This window comes from Mastigoproctus giganteus, chromosome 10, assembly GCF_048544385.1.
Source record: "Mastigoproctus giganteus isolate SK-2022 chromosome 10, ASM4854438v1, whole genome shotgun sequence".
In the NCBI taxonomy this organism is placed as follows: Eukaryota; Metazoa; Arthropoda; class Arachnida; order Uropygi; family Thelyphonidae; genus Mastigoproctus; species Mastigoproctus giganteus.
In genome coordinates this window covers 96,206,740-96,224,171 of record NC_143584.1, presented here as the reverse complement: position 1 = coordinate 96,224,171, position 17,432 = coordinate 96,206,740, and the positions used below count along the sequence as shown (strand labels likewise).

The window sequence follows — 17,432 nt, the reverse complement described above, 5'->3', positions numbered from 1 at the left end:
TAACTGACTGTAACCTTTCTATTACCCCGCACAAGTTTTGCAAGCTTCGTTGGCTTCGCACGTGCGGTATATAACTACAGAATCACCATTGGCTAGATGCTATTTGGTTATTGGACCAATTCAGTTTCGATATACTCGAGACACAGTCTTAGGAACACTCAGGTAATGTTGTAATTTAGTCATGCGATTCATCTTTTGTCTAGTACCATGCCTCCAGCAAAGTCACTTAAATCTTTCTTATTTAAAGACAAGATCGGAACCTAAAAATGAGCAAACACTGCATAAGGAATATACGAGTAGTATAGTTACTTTTGCTTTGATATGAATAAACTATATATATTGTGATGCATTTATTTTAATATGAAAACTTTTACTGTTTATCAACAAAATTGTTAGGGAATACGGGAAGATGGAAGGTGTTTGTTTCCAAAATTGCTGGCTGCATGTATTTATGGATCAGGCTATATTTAAGTTTTAATATCAAATCAGCAACATTGTATTTGTGGTGCCATGCAAACTAGAACAGATCGTGGGATTCCACAAGAATTTTGCCAACAGAAATGATTATCCCATTGTATAGGCAATTGTTGAGCTACATCTTGGATATTGCATACGGGGTTGGAAGCTTCATTTTAGGAACGATGGGGATCTGCTGGAGAGAGAGAGAGAGTGAAGAGCAACAAGATTAGTTGGGGCACAAAAGGGAATTCCTACCAAGAAGGGCTCGGGTTCTGCAAATTGCAGTCTCTAGAACATAGCACCTGACCTAATTGAAGCGTATAAGGCTTTTAAAAGGGTTAAGAAAACTAAATGATGATGGCATCTTTACTTGTTTTCAGATGAAGCGCACAAGAGTACATAAATTTAAATTGGTAAATGTGCGGGAATTCACGTTCGGCCAATGATTAATCATTGATTTGAATAAACTTCCATCTTTTGTTGTCGAGGTGGTAGCTTGAATAAATTTAACGAAAGTTTGGACAAGTTGGAAGGAATGGACAAGTGAAGGTGTTTGTTTCAAAAATTGCTGATGTACAGTTAAATTCTCAAAATCGCCATCCTATGTATTTCTGAGTATTTGATGGAATTTTTGTCTAATTTCCTTCCATCCGTCACGCTCCCATCATGCACTTCATTTCGTTTGTCAATGCTGCAACGATTGTTTACTCAATGAGTGTTTGTTAACCCTGTTTCAACTGTTTACCCAATAAATTATTGTTGGGTCCTATTTCCAGTGTTTGCCCAACAAGTGTACCCATTGTTTACTCGTTTAAATAATGCGATGAACGATGGGAAAGATAGCTACAAAGAGAGATACCGTTAATTTTCAACGGGCCAAGGACCTCGAACAGTTAGAACTATACGAAAAAATCGAAAAAAAAAAGTGCAGCGTAACAGTACATGTACGACGCATGTACATAACTCTTAAACCTGATGTTGACACTTAAAATATAACAACCAAAACAATGATATGCGTTGTCTTCAGAAGCACTGCAGTTTTTTCTTTAGCGTGGAAAGTTCATTGCACACTTCAGATTGACTTTTGTTTGGATTGACAACGACAAGATTGCGCGCGGTATTTGCAATATATAGTTACAAATTTCAGATGAGGTCTATGATGTAGCCGAGTGGTCAGCAGCGAGTGTCAACCATGGTTCACACTCGCTGCTGACCACTTGAACCATGCTGACCATGCTTGAACTATGGTCCACGCTCTTTGAGTGGACCATGGTTCAAGCTCGTGACTGATAAATACCATTAACGATTGTATTCGTGATATTTTGTAACCTCCTATAAGCCGGTGGTCGAGCCGGAGTATAAACAAAAACGCATACGCTAGCGGAGAGGTTCCTGCTACGCCTTCCGTTTAGTAACGTGCTAAATCCAGTCCTCTGTGTGTAAATATCTTAAAAGTTAATTAAAGAAAATGAAAAGCCGCAGGTAATTCCATAAATACTGCGTACGACAATGGAATTGCAGGATGTTGCGAAACCATTTTGTCATCTGAATGATAATGTCGAATATCTGCGCTGAAATGAAAGTGAAATGGCGAGGGCAACAACAAAAGGCGTTGAAGTTTACCTCTCACCGAAGGTCACTTCATAGAACAGCTACAGTTGCCACTTTGTATTCAATTCAATCTAAGTTGTTCAGTCGTTTTGATTGAAACCTCATGACCAGCCAGACCTTCGTATTTCTCCTTTCGTAACCATTCTTTTGTTAGACACATTCGTTTTCTCTCTCTCATATATATATATACAGAAAGAGAGAGAGACAGATATCCATCTTCATTGAAAACTTGTTTCGGGAGTATGCGATTGAATCAGAGACTTGCAGCTGTAATTTGAATGTACGAATGCAAGCTATAAATATTTAGTATACCTTAAACAAAATCACAATCACCATAAAACTGTTATCAGTGGCATTGCAATGGGGTTTGCTTTGATCGAAAAATGCCAAGGCTTTCAGTTCTGCGTATAATTGTGTTTATCGTAGGAGTGTATCGCTATTTTTATTTCATTTCTGGACCCCTCTACTACACTGATCCTTGCACAATTCATGAGAGGACGAGGTTTAAAGCTTGGGAAGAGCAACACCACCACTACCTGAATCGGCTGAGGAAATTTCTGAAAGCAAAACTTAATAGGGCTAATTGATACATCTAGGACCGAACTCTCTGAAAAATAATACAGAATTTTCTGGATTGTTCGTGGTTTTGGACAGAGTTGTTGATTCCCTTTGAACTTAATGACAATCACACTGAAACATTACGCCATATAAAAAAGTGTACGTGTATATATTTTTTTACTATTTGAAAAAGAAAGGAAAGACCTATACTTATAAAAAGGGATGTTGTGGAAATATTAGGTTATTTTCCGACGAACTACTTTACCAATTTCCTTCCTTTATCGACAGAATTTTGGATAATTGCACGAAACTGCTGGTCAGTTGTTCCATTTCCGTGCAATTAATATTTATTTAAATGTTTACCGTATTTTATATTAATAAATAAATAATCATATCAGATAATAATAACAATTACGTGTATTACTATCAGATTGCTAAATACTACCCTTCTCATTCGCCTCTTTGTGACCTCTGGATTTATTTAGGCTGCATTTCGCTATTTTTGCTGAAAGAGTACAACATTATTGTTACTAAATTAACGGAAGTACTTTCAAAATTGCATTTCCGTTTTCCACGTTAACAAGCATCTTGTTGGAAGCTGGCTGCGCCAGTGTTCTGTGAACTGTTCACTACACTTCCACTGCAGTCAGCCCGACAGACCGCATTCACTTTTTTCTTTTCTAAAAAGCGTCATTCGTGGCCGCTGGCTAGGGAAGCGGGACATTATTGCTGTACCCATGAAGGGAGTTTCCCAGCGAAGGCCAACAACAACAGCGTAAGGCTCAGACATTGGTCAACTGGTTCTTGGACCCCAGCTATTGTTTGTATATAAGGTTAACCTTTGTATAATAAATTACGCTGCCAATTTAAGCACTCCATAAAACAATCAAAAGCTACCTTCCCGGACTTGTGCTCAAGGTGCTTGGCACATATACGCGACTTTCTCAGGATTATTTGAAGAAATATCCATATGAGTTCCTTCTTATGGTTTCGTTAAGGTGGTTTCATTTTTACAATAATAAAAGGAGGAGATCTAATAATGGCTGCGTATTGCCACTATGAGATAACTAAAAGATACAGGACATTATCATGGTCTTAGTTTTGTTTCAGAAAAAGGGGTCCACAAGTAATTCGCTCCTTCCCCTTTCTGTCAATTAAACCTTCACTCGCACCCTTTTGCTCCTCTTTTATCGAACGAAAGAAAGTTGGTGATGATGTTAAAAACATGGCTTCTGTAAAAATTGCTCGTATCCTTCAAAAAGGGTCCATCCAACTTCTCTGTTCGATGGTTTGCAGCGACTCCTGCTGAGCAACGCTGAAAAATGTTACGTGACGAAAGTTGTGGTGAAAACTGGTGATAACCTACGTGTGAATGTTTGTAGTGATAAGATGAGGAATGATAAACACACGTTTCGGGGTTAAACAAGATAACGTAGCCATTTCATTGAGATTGAAAGCTCTCAAAAAGAAGACTGGAACAAAACACAGGATCTGCCATCTTAATTTAAGGATTTTTCCATTTAATATTTATACAAATCAATTTCTTTAATAACAATGTTTTTTTAATATATTTACGTTATTTAATAATGTAAATATAGATTTTAAATCTCTAGTAATATTTCATTTAATAGATTTTAAATGTAAACAGAGATTTTAAATCTCTGTCTCTCAAAATTCATGCGAAGTATGAGAGACAGCAAGTTTAAAAATAATTTTAAATCTTCCGAAGTCGTGCTTGTGAAGCTTGGACTACTACTTTCGTTACAATCATTCATCGCATGCTTATTTTGCACGCGGAGTGTTCACTCTGTTTATATTGGAGAGTGACTCAGGAGTAGGAACTGAAACACCTGTCGGTGTGCTCTACTATCAACTCTGGGTTTCGCTCACGGCAACTAACATCGGCCTCCTAATTATTTATTCTAACTATGAAGGCTAAACGAACGTGGCGTCCACAGGGCACATCGATTGATGATGTGCCAGAGCGTATTTTAATCCCAGGTTCTCTCAAAGACTGTCAAAAACAGGAGACAACAAAGTTCTGTCATGCAGGATAAAAGACCCCGCACTCAAGGCAGCAACAGAAAGAAAGCCTTCCCTCTCCATCCCCTCCCCTCCCCTTCTGCGCTACTTCACAACAAAAGCTGATATAACAAGTTCGAACTTTGACTACTCACCCTCTCTCGGAACTCCTCAAGTCCACGGGGATCAACAAGTAGCAGAGCGCCGTTAGACTGTCTGCAGTGCGCGTGCAGTTACCACACCCGTCTTATCCCAACTGCATATTCGAATCGGGCAAAGTGTGATTCACAACCAGAACAGCACCACGGCTTATTTAAACCGCACGCTACTTTCACATCCTCACCTTGTGGGTTGCTTTGCGAGCCAAAAGCGCGAAGTGCACCTCGTAGCCACCCACACTGACAACTAATGCCACTCCGTCGATCGAGCGTGCTGGGGGCAGCGGAAGAGTTCGAAGCAAGCAGCCGGTTGTGACGCAACGTTTGAACCTCGTCATCTATGTACAGGTTGGTGCGTCTGTGTTTTTGTGCGTGCGCGCGCTCTCGGGCCGCAGAGAACCCCACGAAAGGCAGTGCAGCGTTGCACGTGAGCAGATGTTTAGCGGTTTTCCTATTTTCTCCGAAAGGAAGGTCGGAAGTAACTGGGAGGATAAGAGAGCTCGCAGGATTTACTCCGGACAAAGTTCAATTAGATGCACAGGCAGGTGCTCCAAACAAACACTTGAAGCCTCTGCGATCTGGAGTAAACAGTGCTTGGGCTTGGACAGAAGCCCCTTTTCAGAGAGTTGGTGTACATCAAGGAACAAGTGCAGAGGGCTGCTTCAAAACAGATTAGGGAGGATTAAATTTTGGAAACTGGTGTACTTTGTTATGGCAATTCGTTGTGAAGTCTTCAAGTCCTAGCAGTAAAGAACGCTGAAATGTAGACAGGTCTTTTAAGCCAGTTATGTTGGGAGCACGGTGCTAGCAATCCATGCCCAGTAGTGAGATAAAGTACTAAGCCCATTTTGTCAAAATTGTAAAATTCAAAGCGAAATTGCACTTAGTTCAATTAAATAATCTGATCAGCGGGTTGAATCAATATTTTTGATATTTAATAAACTTAAATCTTACACAAACGAGTCCATAGTCGGAAGAAGTGGGGAACAAAACGTAAAAATTCATAAAATTAAAATTATTAATAGCAATTAATAATTAAACTTAAAAACTAATAATAATTAAACTCGAAAGAAATCCTTTGGCTTTAAATTTACCTTTTCTCGTAATGTTATAAATTGCACAAAATGTAGAACGATATCAACGTAGGGGTACAGATTGCAATGAAATCCTTTATCTGACACCATCTTCTGGAAAGAAATGCAACAGTTTTATCCTTATTTTCGTTGCTTCCTATCACATCGAAATGCTAGGAAGTAACTCCTCAAAAGCTGACACAGTTAAGTCTAGGCAAAAAAGCCTCAAGCTATGAAAGCTGCACAATGACTTCTGAAAAGCTCCAATTAGCGAAGTCCGTTTTATTCGACTGGTGTAGTTCTGATCCTTTGACATATAGTGTAATCAGATATTGTCAAAACAGCGAACAGTTGATGAGCGATCAATTGTAAAGGTTATACTTGAAGAACTTACCCTGGAAAAGGTTTTCTTTTTATTTTGGACAAAAGATCCAACTCTTCTGAACACCATGCCTCAGAATTTATCGTTTAATCACATGGCATCACACCCAAATAACAATAAACTATTTGGCTATAATTTTCAGATAGCAAATCCCAAATGCTGCGCTGTTCTGGTGCATTTTCACACACATTGAAGAACCTTCGTTAAACTTCTGACACATCTGCCATAATCTGTTTAGCGAAACTTAACCAGCGTGACCGGTCTTCAGACGTCTTCCAGGGTCACTGTCCGTTGACGAAGAAAGTAATTTTCAACGGTTTTCCACTTCAAAAACTCTTTTGTTGTTTTGCCAAGTTAACATGGTCACGCGACTTGATGTCCACGTATGCCTTCGTTGCTTTAAGAAAAATTAAAATATAAAGGTTGCATAAATCAGTTAAGTTATTCGTCGTAGAACCCGAAAGTACTCTCGGATTTTCAGAGGCTGCGATGGTTCTGTAATGTCAAGTAGGTGCAGCAACTGACTTGTGCTTCGTTCGACCCGTGAAGAACTTCATATTCGAGATCATAAACTAAGGACAAACAGAGACTGAAACTTAAAACAAAAAACAACTAATTTAATCTGCCCTGACGGAGCCGTGTGGTCACCTCAAAAGTCCACTCGTTTCAGTTGACTGTGGTTCCAGTCCACATAATCACTAAATGAGGCAATTTTTCTTGAGTTCTATATCTTGTAAACTCCTGTGACCATAAAATGGGTCCATCCTGGATTAGCAAGAGAAAATTTATTTAGTTCCTGGCGTAATGTCGTGAGTGAATGATTTCCATACCTATGATTTATATTTATCTATTTCGTTAGTACATTAATTACTGTTGGTCCAGGACCATATCTCCATCCCTGTGACTTTATTTTTAGAGCCTCTAAAAATATGCGCTCCAGGATCACGGCCTATCGAAATCCGGCACTAGTATAAGCAAGAACAGCAGCCTATAAGTTATATCGAAAAAACTTCCGAGATATTAAAATGTCTTTAGTAAAATGTGGAACAGCGTGAACCGAATTAATAAATAAGCCGACTGGCCTGACATGAAAATGTTACAGTCCCGGATGCCTGCTGGACTTTCACAATAATAAAAGTGGGACACAGAGAGAACTTACTTAAGTACAAACAAATGCTAAACAAAGTATCGAGCCATGCAGGAAACTGCACGAGACATTCGTGTCACTGTCATTACAGATATTGGGTGGATGATCGATGGAAGTAGCGTCACAATTGTTCACTGGACCCTAGAGGTGGATGCTCAGTATAGGGAGTTAGCCACCCTTAACTTGCATCAGGGCAAACGACTTAGCACACATTCGGCCATGAAATAAATTCTGATCGTGTGTGTTAAAGAAGGTGAAACAATCTGGATACTGTTTGTTGTTGACTGCTTGGACTGCAACTCTGGCGCAATCCAAGCTTTTGAATTTTTGTTCAAAAAGTTCATATTTTGACTATTAAAGAATTAAGATACTGTACTCTACTTAACCAAAAGTAATAAGGTACGCCTCTGATTGGGTGGGAGAAAGGTGCGGCCTGCAAGTGGTTACGATCACTGTAAAACCTATCTTAGAATTTATTACACGCAAATTACTGGCAGAATTCACTGACTCTTCAAGACCTTAGCTGCCATGGCCAAAACCGAACAACTTCGTTAATGTATGTCATCATTCGTGGTTTTACCTTGTCTTCTGTTGATAATTCGCCATACAAATATTTATTTTAAAAAGGCACATGAAGAACCATAAAACTGATGCCCAATCCATAAGTGGAACTCGATTACACTATTATAATGTTAAATATGCACAACCAGTTACATCGTTCACTTATCTACATTTTAATCTTTATTTTCGGGATGTAGTAAGCTGAATAATTGGTTTCATCGTTCAGCAATCGGCTTCTACGAGTAACTGAAAATTAGGTGTGAAGATGGGCAACCATATCTTCACTAGTAAATGATGCCAGCGAAACAACCGTATTTTGGTCTTCTGCACGATTCATCGGGAACTCCAGCAATTAAACCGTGCAATTACCCTAAACCGAAGCATACAAAGCAGCCACTGTTCTAGAGAGTAAATATTTGTTGAAAGTCAGTAGATCTGTGGTGTTCCAACCACCGATTGTGAAAAGGGTCCATTTCATGACGGAAGAAAATGAATGGCCGTGTCAAAATACCCGGTATGGATGGGTCTAGCCCTAAGCGACCTACATTTAGGCCACGACTGAAACACTGCATTAATTTTAATTGTTCTCGCTAGTGAAGGCTGTGTTCCGCTGACTATTTTATGCATAAATATAGTTCTTATGAAGGGGTTTCATTGTGGACCGACGGCTACACGTCTATCCCTTCCTTGACCGTCACGAGCGAAAGATGTGATCCGTGTCATTAACCTCGAGCGTTGTCTGGTTGTTGTGGTAAGTGGAGTGGCCCTGACTGCCAGACTTCGGGTGAAACACAGGGAGGGAGCAATATTCTAGAAATTATTAAGCTCCACTCGAGTGCAACAACTTTCACGCCCAAAAGGGAAAATAAAAAGCCAATCACCCTTCTCATCCGCCAACGACTTACTGTGATGCACGTGCAAATTAGGGTATTCTGCGCGACAGATTGTAGTCGGCGTTATTTGGCCCAATTATGTTTTGATGTGTCGCAATGTCCTCCAGTTTTTAGGATAAAACGTAAAGGCGGATAACGCCCCGTTATACTTGAGAAGTTGGGACAAAAATCCTGTTTTTTTCAGGTCAGATTACAAAGCACGAGAGTTCAGAACGGAAGAACCGGCGTGCAAGCTAGACAGAGCTTCCCAACGAATGTCTATGAAAGAAAACAGAATACGAATGTGCATTTGTTATGGAATTTTGTTACACATGTTGGGCCATCAAAACAAAGAGCACAGTTTGGCTAATCTGGATTAATAAATTATTGCCACATTTTCGGTCCAAAGACTGGATTTAAGGAAGTTCGGGGAAGCGTGCATTACAGCAAAGAAATTTTTTGACTGTAAATTTATAAACAACACAACGATTACGTCTAAAGATCCCTTACTTAAATATTGTACGCGATTCTTGTTTCCCTTGGGTTCTTTTAAATCAAGAATCTTAAACCGTTTTCTTAAGTGCGCAATATATTTCTTAAATTTATCGTACTTCACCTCTCTCACAGGTAACACAGTGGTTACAATCGCTGACCCTCCACACCGTGTCTCACCAAGGAGTAAGAAATATTTATGGGCTTCTTTTCCGTGGCTGAGTTAGCTGGTCTTGGTCGAGGCTTGCACGGTTTCATCTCCAGAAATTCGGGTTTTTCATAAAAAAAAAACAGGCAAACCATTCAAAGAATACACGCAATTTAGAAATGCAATATGCTGACGCCTCAGAACCTCAGTTGCTTTGGTGCAAAAGCAACAACGCAAACAAAAGTTTTTCTCTTTCTAACACTGGCGCACTATGGCCATAGTTGCCGATGCGCCTAATAAATCCCCAGAACAACAACAACAACTTTCTAACGCATGCACGAGAACTCGTATTCATTCTGTTTTTGTTTCTTAATTGGCAGCTTGCATTACTTCATTGAAACTATTTCTCAACCAAATGTGATGTCAAAACTGTCATGATCAACAAAGCTGCTGCTTTTCAGTAAAAGGATGGATATTCGTTTGCTGATCCAAATTATTTCGTAATCACAACTTGGTTATCCGGTGGAGATAAAATAATTTTAAGATTTAATAAAAAATAGTATAAAATAAAATTCAAAATCGTATTACAATTGTACCATATACTGAGTGGCCACTTTACAAGGTACACCTTTCTAATAACTTGTAGATCCCCCCACTTTAGTCCTCAAAACAGCCTAGGTTCGTCGTGCCATAGATTCGAGGAGGTATCAAAAGCTTGTCACACGGATGCTAGTCCAAGTTGACACGACGAGCACATTCTGGCTAACTGGGGACTCGGCCACAGTTGTTGCAAATTGGATGGCTGAAGATCGCTACTCCGAAGTGTTCATACCACCCCATCCTGCAGATGCTCAAGTGGACTGTTATCCGCGAAGCCACGCAGTAGGCTGAATTCAAGAGTGTTTTGCCTTAAGTGACCTACACTTAAAAGTCACGACTAAAATATCGCCTGTGAAGGCCGTGTGTTGACTATAGTGAAGAACCGTTTCGCAGATTGATATAGTTCAGCCATCAAAACAATATCCACATAACCTGTACCATCCAAATATTGCTACACTTGTATCAAGGGACCAAGATATATATTTGTAAGTCGTAAAGTCTTACAAATATATTTCTGTTAGTAAGAATAGTGTGTGGAAGTAAGGCACTTAAGGAATAAAGAAAACATCATTACAGAAATACGGTGTTGCCATTAGTAAGGGTAGGCCTGACGGTAGGGCACTTAAGGAATGTGGTAAACCATGGTTAGGGTCAGGCGCAAGAAGGGTTAAAATTAAAAGCTTCGGAACAATAGTTTAATCCCTCTATTACACCGCTACTTGAGGACGCAACACTTAGTGCACTTTGGGGAAGGGAGTCGGTACAGAGAAGTTCAAAAGGTATGGTCAGCAGGTGCTCCAGAGGTAAAAGATGAAAGAGTTCCGTTGTGTGGGAAAACACAATGTGAATTAGTGACGTATGAGAAGAGTGGAGTTTAAAGAATAACACTGTAATTGGGTTTGGTTTAAATTAGACAGGCGGTTATCGTTGTTGTTTAGAGTGGTTTCTGTTGTAGTTCTGGGTTCAGTTCGGGGTCCACTTCTGGGAGACTTCCGCTATGTAGTGAAGAGTCCCGCCGTGCACTACACAGGCTGTTTTAGTAGCGTATGGGGGTAAGTCTCAGTGTTAGGAGTAAAGTTATTAGGGCAAGTTTAGTTTAGCTTATCTGTCGTCGGCAGTTCCTGTGATAGAAGTTAATCCAGAAGCCTAGTAACAGGCCAGTCAGATAGTGCCCCTGGCCCTCTACTACAGCTGTGGTAATTTCCTTCACTATTGAGAGAACTGTTCCCCAAATAAGACAGTATTGGAAGAGCTATACGGCAGACTTCAACTAAGAAAAGAGATTTCACCACATTCCGTGTAAGGAATCCGCATAAAGAACCCCCACCGTGACAGAGAAGGAATGTAAGTCCTCTGAACTGTGTTGAATTGGAAATGGCACTTTAGGTCGCCGTAACTCAGTGGTCAGACGCGAAGATACATACTCTTAAGTACATGTGCTTTGAGTGACTGGGATTCGAACCTGTGAATGCTAAAATACGGTGCTGTTTCTTGTATTCTTTCGATCTTGTGAATTCCTCTGACTGTGTGGTCGCCGGGAGAGAAACAGAAAATTATTTATTATTATTATTTTTTTATAAAGTTGTAATTATTTTAAAGTAAAGTTGAAGAAATTCCAAAAAATACAAGGAAGTGTTTAGTATCGAGTTGGTTTATTGGTTGAAGTTGTAAAGAGATTTGATATTGCTAAATTAAGAGAGAGAGGTATGGAATTGTTAGTATTAAGTTAGTGACTTATGGATTGCTGTTATGAAGAGAACTGATATTGATGATTAAGAGAAATATGAGGGACCGATTAAGATTGAATTAGTTTAGTGTTTGCTGCTGAAGAGAGATTGATATTGTTAATTGAGAGAAATTTTATGGAAATGATGGCACGTATTAACAGATTAAATGAGGAAAATGAATACCAGTTAAGTATACAATACTACTTAAATAAATAAATTACAAATTAAATAGTTAAATAAAAAAATAATAATTAAATAACTACTTTAATGAATTTGTTTTGTAATATTTATGTCATTGCTCATGAGAAAATGACAGCTTACTATATAATATATATTATATGGGAAAATCCCTTAGCCATAATTTTAATATTTTAATACAGCCTTTTGGGACTTAGCGCTTGAGGGGAGCTGTTGTACTAGAAGGTAGAAAATGGGGTAGGATGGTAGAAAATGAAAAAAGACCTGGGAGTAACTGTGCAGTCAGATATGAAGTTTTCTGAGCAATGCAGACAGGCTGCAAGAGAAGGTCATGAGATTTTGTCAATGATATACAGGAATTTTGCTAGCAGGGAAAAGGAAGTGATTGTCCCTCTGTATAAGGCAATGGTCAGGCCACGCCTTGAGTACTGCGTACAGGTCTGGAAGGCCTCCTTTTAGGAAGGATGTAGATTTGTCTGAGCGTGTACAGAGAAGGATAACAAGATTGGTGGTGGGGGGAAACGAAGGAGTCCTCTTACCAAGAAAGGCTTAAATTCTGAAAATTGCAGCACCTGCGAGGTGATCTGATTGAGGTGTATAAGGCCTTGAATGGGTTTAGCACGCTGAATTCTGATGGGATTCTTCCACTTGTTCAGATTACGAACCTAAGGGGGCATAAATTGAAATTGAGGAAGGACAGATGTAGAATAGATGTGCGGAAATTCGCCTTTAGCCAGCGGGTGGTTAATTGCTGGAACAAACTTCCATCTGTCGTTGTGAAAGTTGATAGCTTAAATAAACTCAAGGAGGAACTGAACAAACCTTTAGACGGAATGGTTGTGTGAATTTTTTTTTTTTTTTTTTTTGGCGGATGCTGCATAAGCTTATACGCTTTCTCTTTTGCATCACATACCTCTACTACTACTACTACTAAAATAATAACAATTGCCACTGATGGTAATACTAAGGTACAGGGGGAAATAAATTTAAAAAATAAAGAAACAATGGAAAAAACCAACCCCTCGCACACCACCAAAACATTCTATTACACCCAGTAAAAAAAACTCAAAACCTGGTCGCCATGCTCCCCAGTAGCGTATCCAGGTATCACCGTAAGGGAGGGCATGGCGCCCAGGCATTTGAGTTTTTTTTTTTTTTTAGAACGCCTTCTACGTTCTTTTTCTTTCATTTCAAATTTTTGGTTAAGGGAGCATAACCCCCCTCTGCCTACCCCTGAATACGCCCCTGATTACACCGTCACCATCATTACAAACAACTGGCAAGATGACTCCATGGACTCATGTTGTTTTCGCCATATCATGGGCTGTCAGCAGCGTGAAACGGCAGTAGCTGGAATTCGTGTAGTCAGGGGCAATTTTTTTTCCAATCCACCACTGTTCAATGTCGATTTTCCTGCACTCACTGTTACAGTATCTTCTTGTATTTTGCTGACACAGAAACAAAAGTTTCCTGTAGAGAAATCCTCGCTTGACGTCAACTAACTCAACCAATTTGCTAAAAAGGCCCACAGAAATTTCTCGCATTATCGAACGGGATTCGAACTGAGATCCTTTTCCACCCGATGTGGGGATGATGGGGTTTATACCAACTGTGCTACCCACGAGAGTCTAACAGGAGTAGAACCTGGTTTAGTTTCGGCTGCGATACCCCATCCGTACAAGGTACGATTAGGTGTTCGTTCTGGAATCCCTCTTGGTTAGTACTGTAGTGCTGGGTTGTCATTTGACTAACCATAGCCTTTCTGTTACCCTGCACAAATCTTTTCAGCCTCCGTTGGCCTCTCGCATCAATGAGCTGTTTCCGAACACAGGATTGCCGTTGGTTGAATGCTGTTTGGTTATGGAACCAATCTCGATACACTCAAGAAGTAGTCGCACGTGAAATCCCAAGAAGGGTTGCAGCTTCCGAGATACTCATACAGGCGCGTCTGACGTCGACTGTACTGTACAATGTTTAAAATGACTTAAACCTTTCGTCTTGCATAATTTTCGCCCTGAACTGCATGCGCACATATAGCATCTCCACATATGGTCCCACCATCTTAATATTGAATGTTAAGACCGTGGCTGTAAGTGAGAGAGCGCTTCATGTCAAAAGTGTAGCTGTACCTAATAAAGTGGCCAAGCAATGCACTGCAACTATATTATTACAACTATACTAAAAGTAAATCGGAGTCATTTGTAGCGTTTTTTGCATTTACTTCTATAATGAAGCTAATTGTAACGAAATGAAAAAGAAATTTATTCACAAGAAAGATCATTCTTTTGTGACTGCAGGTAGACCTTTAAAAGAACTGTAAATTTGTCTTACGGTTGTATTTTTTCCAAATATTTTCACAAAGTCACATTCTTACAGTTGTAAGATTGTAATCCAACATATTTCAATGAAATGGCAATGTTATAAATACAATATAATGGCAATAAATAAGTCCAAGAAAGCAGAATTTCGATTTATTCTTGGAAAACCACGTTGCATTCGTTCCACAGTTCACAGCACGATGGTGCATTGCTCAGGAATCTCTTGGTCGCTGTATCAGAAAAAGCAGGGGGAAATTTTAAAGTAAGGATGGGGGCGGTTGCTCACGATCTGAAAAACGACATTCGGTATAATCTGATAACCAGATGGGATGTTTTTGTTTCGATCCATCATCTTAAAACAAAATGGAACCTTCCACTCAAATAATAAGCACCGCGAATTAAGAACCCTTCTGGTTACAGCCAGATTGTATTCTTCGTCCGATCGAAACCAAGTTAACGGTACTAGAGGGTTCTGGGGTATTCCGACGCTGGTGTTTCTGTTTCGGTCCATCCTTAAGAAACTAGATTATAAGACTCCATTTTTCGTCATGTTGAAACAAGCGCACGCAAAGTGCCATTGGTTCTGCTTGGAGCTCCTTGTTGTAAATGACTTATATACTGGCTTGTTTTATTTAGGCTAAAATTGTCGATCAAAATAAGGAAAATAAAAGAACTTGCGCCAAATAACTGAACCACTTCTTCCTCATTGCTGTTCTAAGTATGCGAGTAAGACACAAGTCTTTTTTCTCCCGCTGTTTTAGTTCGCTCATATTCGTAAGTAGCCGACTTGGGCAGAATACGTCACAACTTGTCGATAATTATCGATGAACTGGATGCACTGAGCTACATTCAAATAAAGCGTTCTCTCCAGAAGAGACACATTGGGGAGTTCTGAATTATTAAATTTAATGTGGCGTTTTCGTTAGATGAAAACGCCAGAGAGGCCGGTATATTGCTCGTTATCTAAATGAGTGTCAGCTCTCTGACAGATGTTTCGCCCTTGGTACTGCTGCCTGGATAGTCAGAGAATGGCTTCACGCTGATACGACCTTCCCAAAAATTGTCCTTCGCTTAGAATAGTAAAAATGAACTGAATATTTCCACTATTTTGCATTAATCGATAGCTTTACTTTTCCAGTAGCATGCTTTTATATTTTTCGACAACAAAAATAGTAATGAAACCTTTCTTTGTATTACGTATCATTTCAGAATATTTTTACTTAACTTCGAGTTCCATACCATCATTCCTGTATTCTGTCCACATGCAAGTTTGCTTTTTTTTAGGCTATAAATGCTGCCCAAATTGTTAACCACGCGTGCAACTCAATGTTCTGATTATCATCGTGCATTTAGTTCCAGGAGAATGAGTTTTTGTTGTTGGTGTTGTTAGCACGCGCATTAATGCTGAATTCACAATGAGGTTATTCAGACAATGTACGTTTAGTTGATATACCGATGCATTAGTAGTGAAATTAAAAGGTGCATCGTAGAGGGCATAATGACAAGTAAATGTATGTAAAGATAATTATTATTGTTGTCCACTTTCCTGGTTATTTTCTCGGAAAGAACAAAAACACTCTCCAGGATCACAGTTCCAACATCTGTTCGCAGCCTTGTTTAACCACGGTCATGTTTGCCTTTTTCCATTATCTTCTCAAAGAAATGTTCTTCACAGAAAAGAGTTTCTGACTTAAATTCTTAATTGCAGCCGTTCCTTCGCTTCGTGTTAATGCCATGTGGGTAACCTCGCAGCGTCTGAGTGTGGCTCACCAAGACAGTCATTATTCTTTGTGCGTAGGCGGTCGGGATGCTTATGAAAATGCATGTTTCTTGTTTCTCATTCGAAACATGTAGCGTGAACAGAATGGTTTGTGGTGACCATAAAAATGCCCTGGAATGAATATTTAGAGAAGTATCGACACACGCCTTTCAGCATAGTATCGAAGATCGCTGTCCATCCACACCGTGTGAAAACGGCATGGTTTTGAATCTGGTCGAAACTGGACGAATTTTTACTTGCCTTCATATTGTAGCCGAGTTTGTCAGTTTTGGGGAGAAGGGATGCACAGTTTCGATACCTTAAACCCAAGTTTTCTATCGATCAAACAGGCAAATCCACATAATCCCATTGGTTTCCATGACTTTAGTTGGTTGCATAGGTGCAAATACTAAACAAATAAAACATCTTGCACCATACAGACTCGAATCAGCATTCGTTGCGTCTGAATGGTTGAGTACATACAAGACTTGCGACAAAGAAGAAATTATAGTCGGGGTATGTTACAGAACAAACGATTCTGAGGAGTACGACATCAATCTCTGTAGTCAACTTGAATGGGGAGCCAAATATGATCACGTCATTATTGGCGACTTAAAACTGACTCATAGATTGGAAATAGTGGACGGACAATATGCCAAGGGAAAACAGATTTTTGAGCCATTTGGCTAATTATATTTATTCCAGCATGTCAAAGCAAGTACAAGGAGCTCTAATATACTCGACTTGATTCTCACCAAGGATCGATCCAAAATGCAACCAAAATTTGACAGTTAGGAACCAATAGTGGGTAATGGCCATAATGCCACAAAATGGATAATGTCCAAAGAGATTTCTGTGGTTCAGGAAAAAGGGAAAATCTTCAATTTCAAGAGAAGGGGACTATAGTGGATTGAGTTATTTCTTGGCTCTATTAGCTGGAGAAGAAAAACTATAAGCCGTTGGATACGAGTTCATTACTGAAAGTATTAAAGGGATTTGTCCTGAAAGCTACAAATGCGTTTGTTGCAGTGGAGAAGTTCTGTAAATGAAAGATGCACAAGTGGACGATAAAAGAGGTTAAGGATTTAATTAAAAAAATAAATAAATAAATAAAGCATGAAAATAGTTATAGACTATCGCGAAATATTGATTTATATGAATATTATAAGTTTATATTTAATAAACCCACTGATGCGATAAGCAGACTAAAGCTGAATAGGAGAAATCGATATCAAAGGGAGATAAAAATAAAAACAAAGAGTTATATTTTGTATGTGAATGTAAAAAAAAGATAAATCAGATAGGTCTCTTCCTTGACCGAACTGAAAAGGTCATAGAAAGCCCAGA

General features: G+C 39.3%; 1 protein-coding gene across 2 annotated transcripts in view; it reads right to left on the bottom strand.

Moving 5' to 3' along the window:
- LOC150079175 (uncharacterized) overlaps nt 1–17,432 on the bottom strand; it is a 55,006-nt gene that overhangs the window by 27,925 nt on the left and 9,649 nt on the right. The window contains exon 1 of one of the 2 annotated variants that reach the window (XM_090382573.1): nt 4,806–5,043. The exons of the other annotated variant lie outside the window; for it this stretch is intronic. The gene's annotated coding sequence lies outside the window, so the exon portion shown is untranslated. Of the gene's footprint in view, nt 1–4,805; nt 5,044–17,432 lie in introns of those variants that run through there. 2 annotated transcript variants of the gene reach the window in all.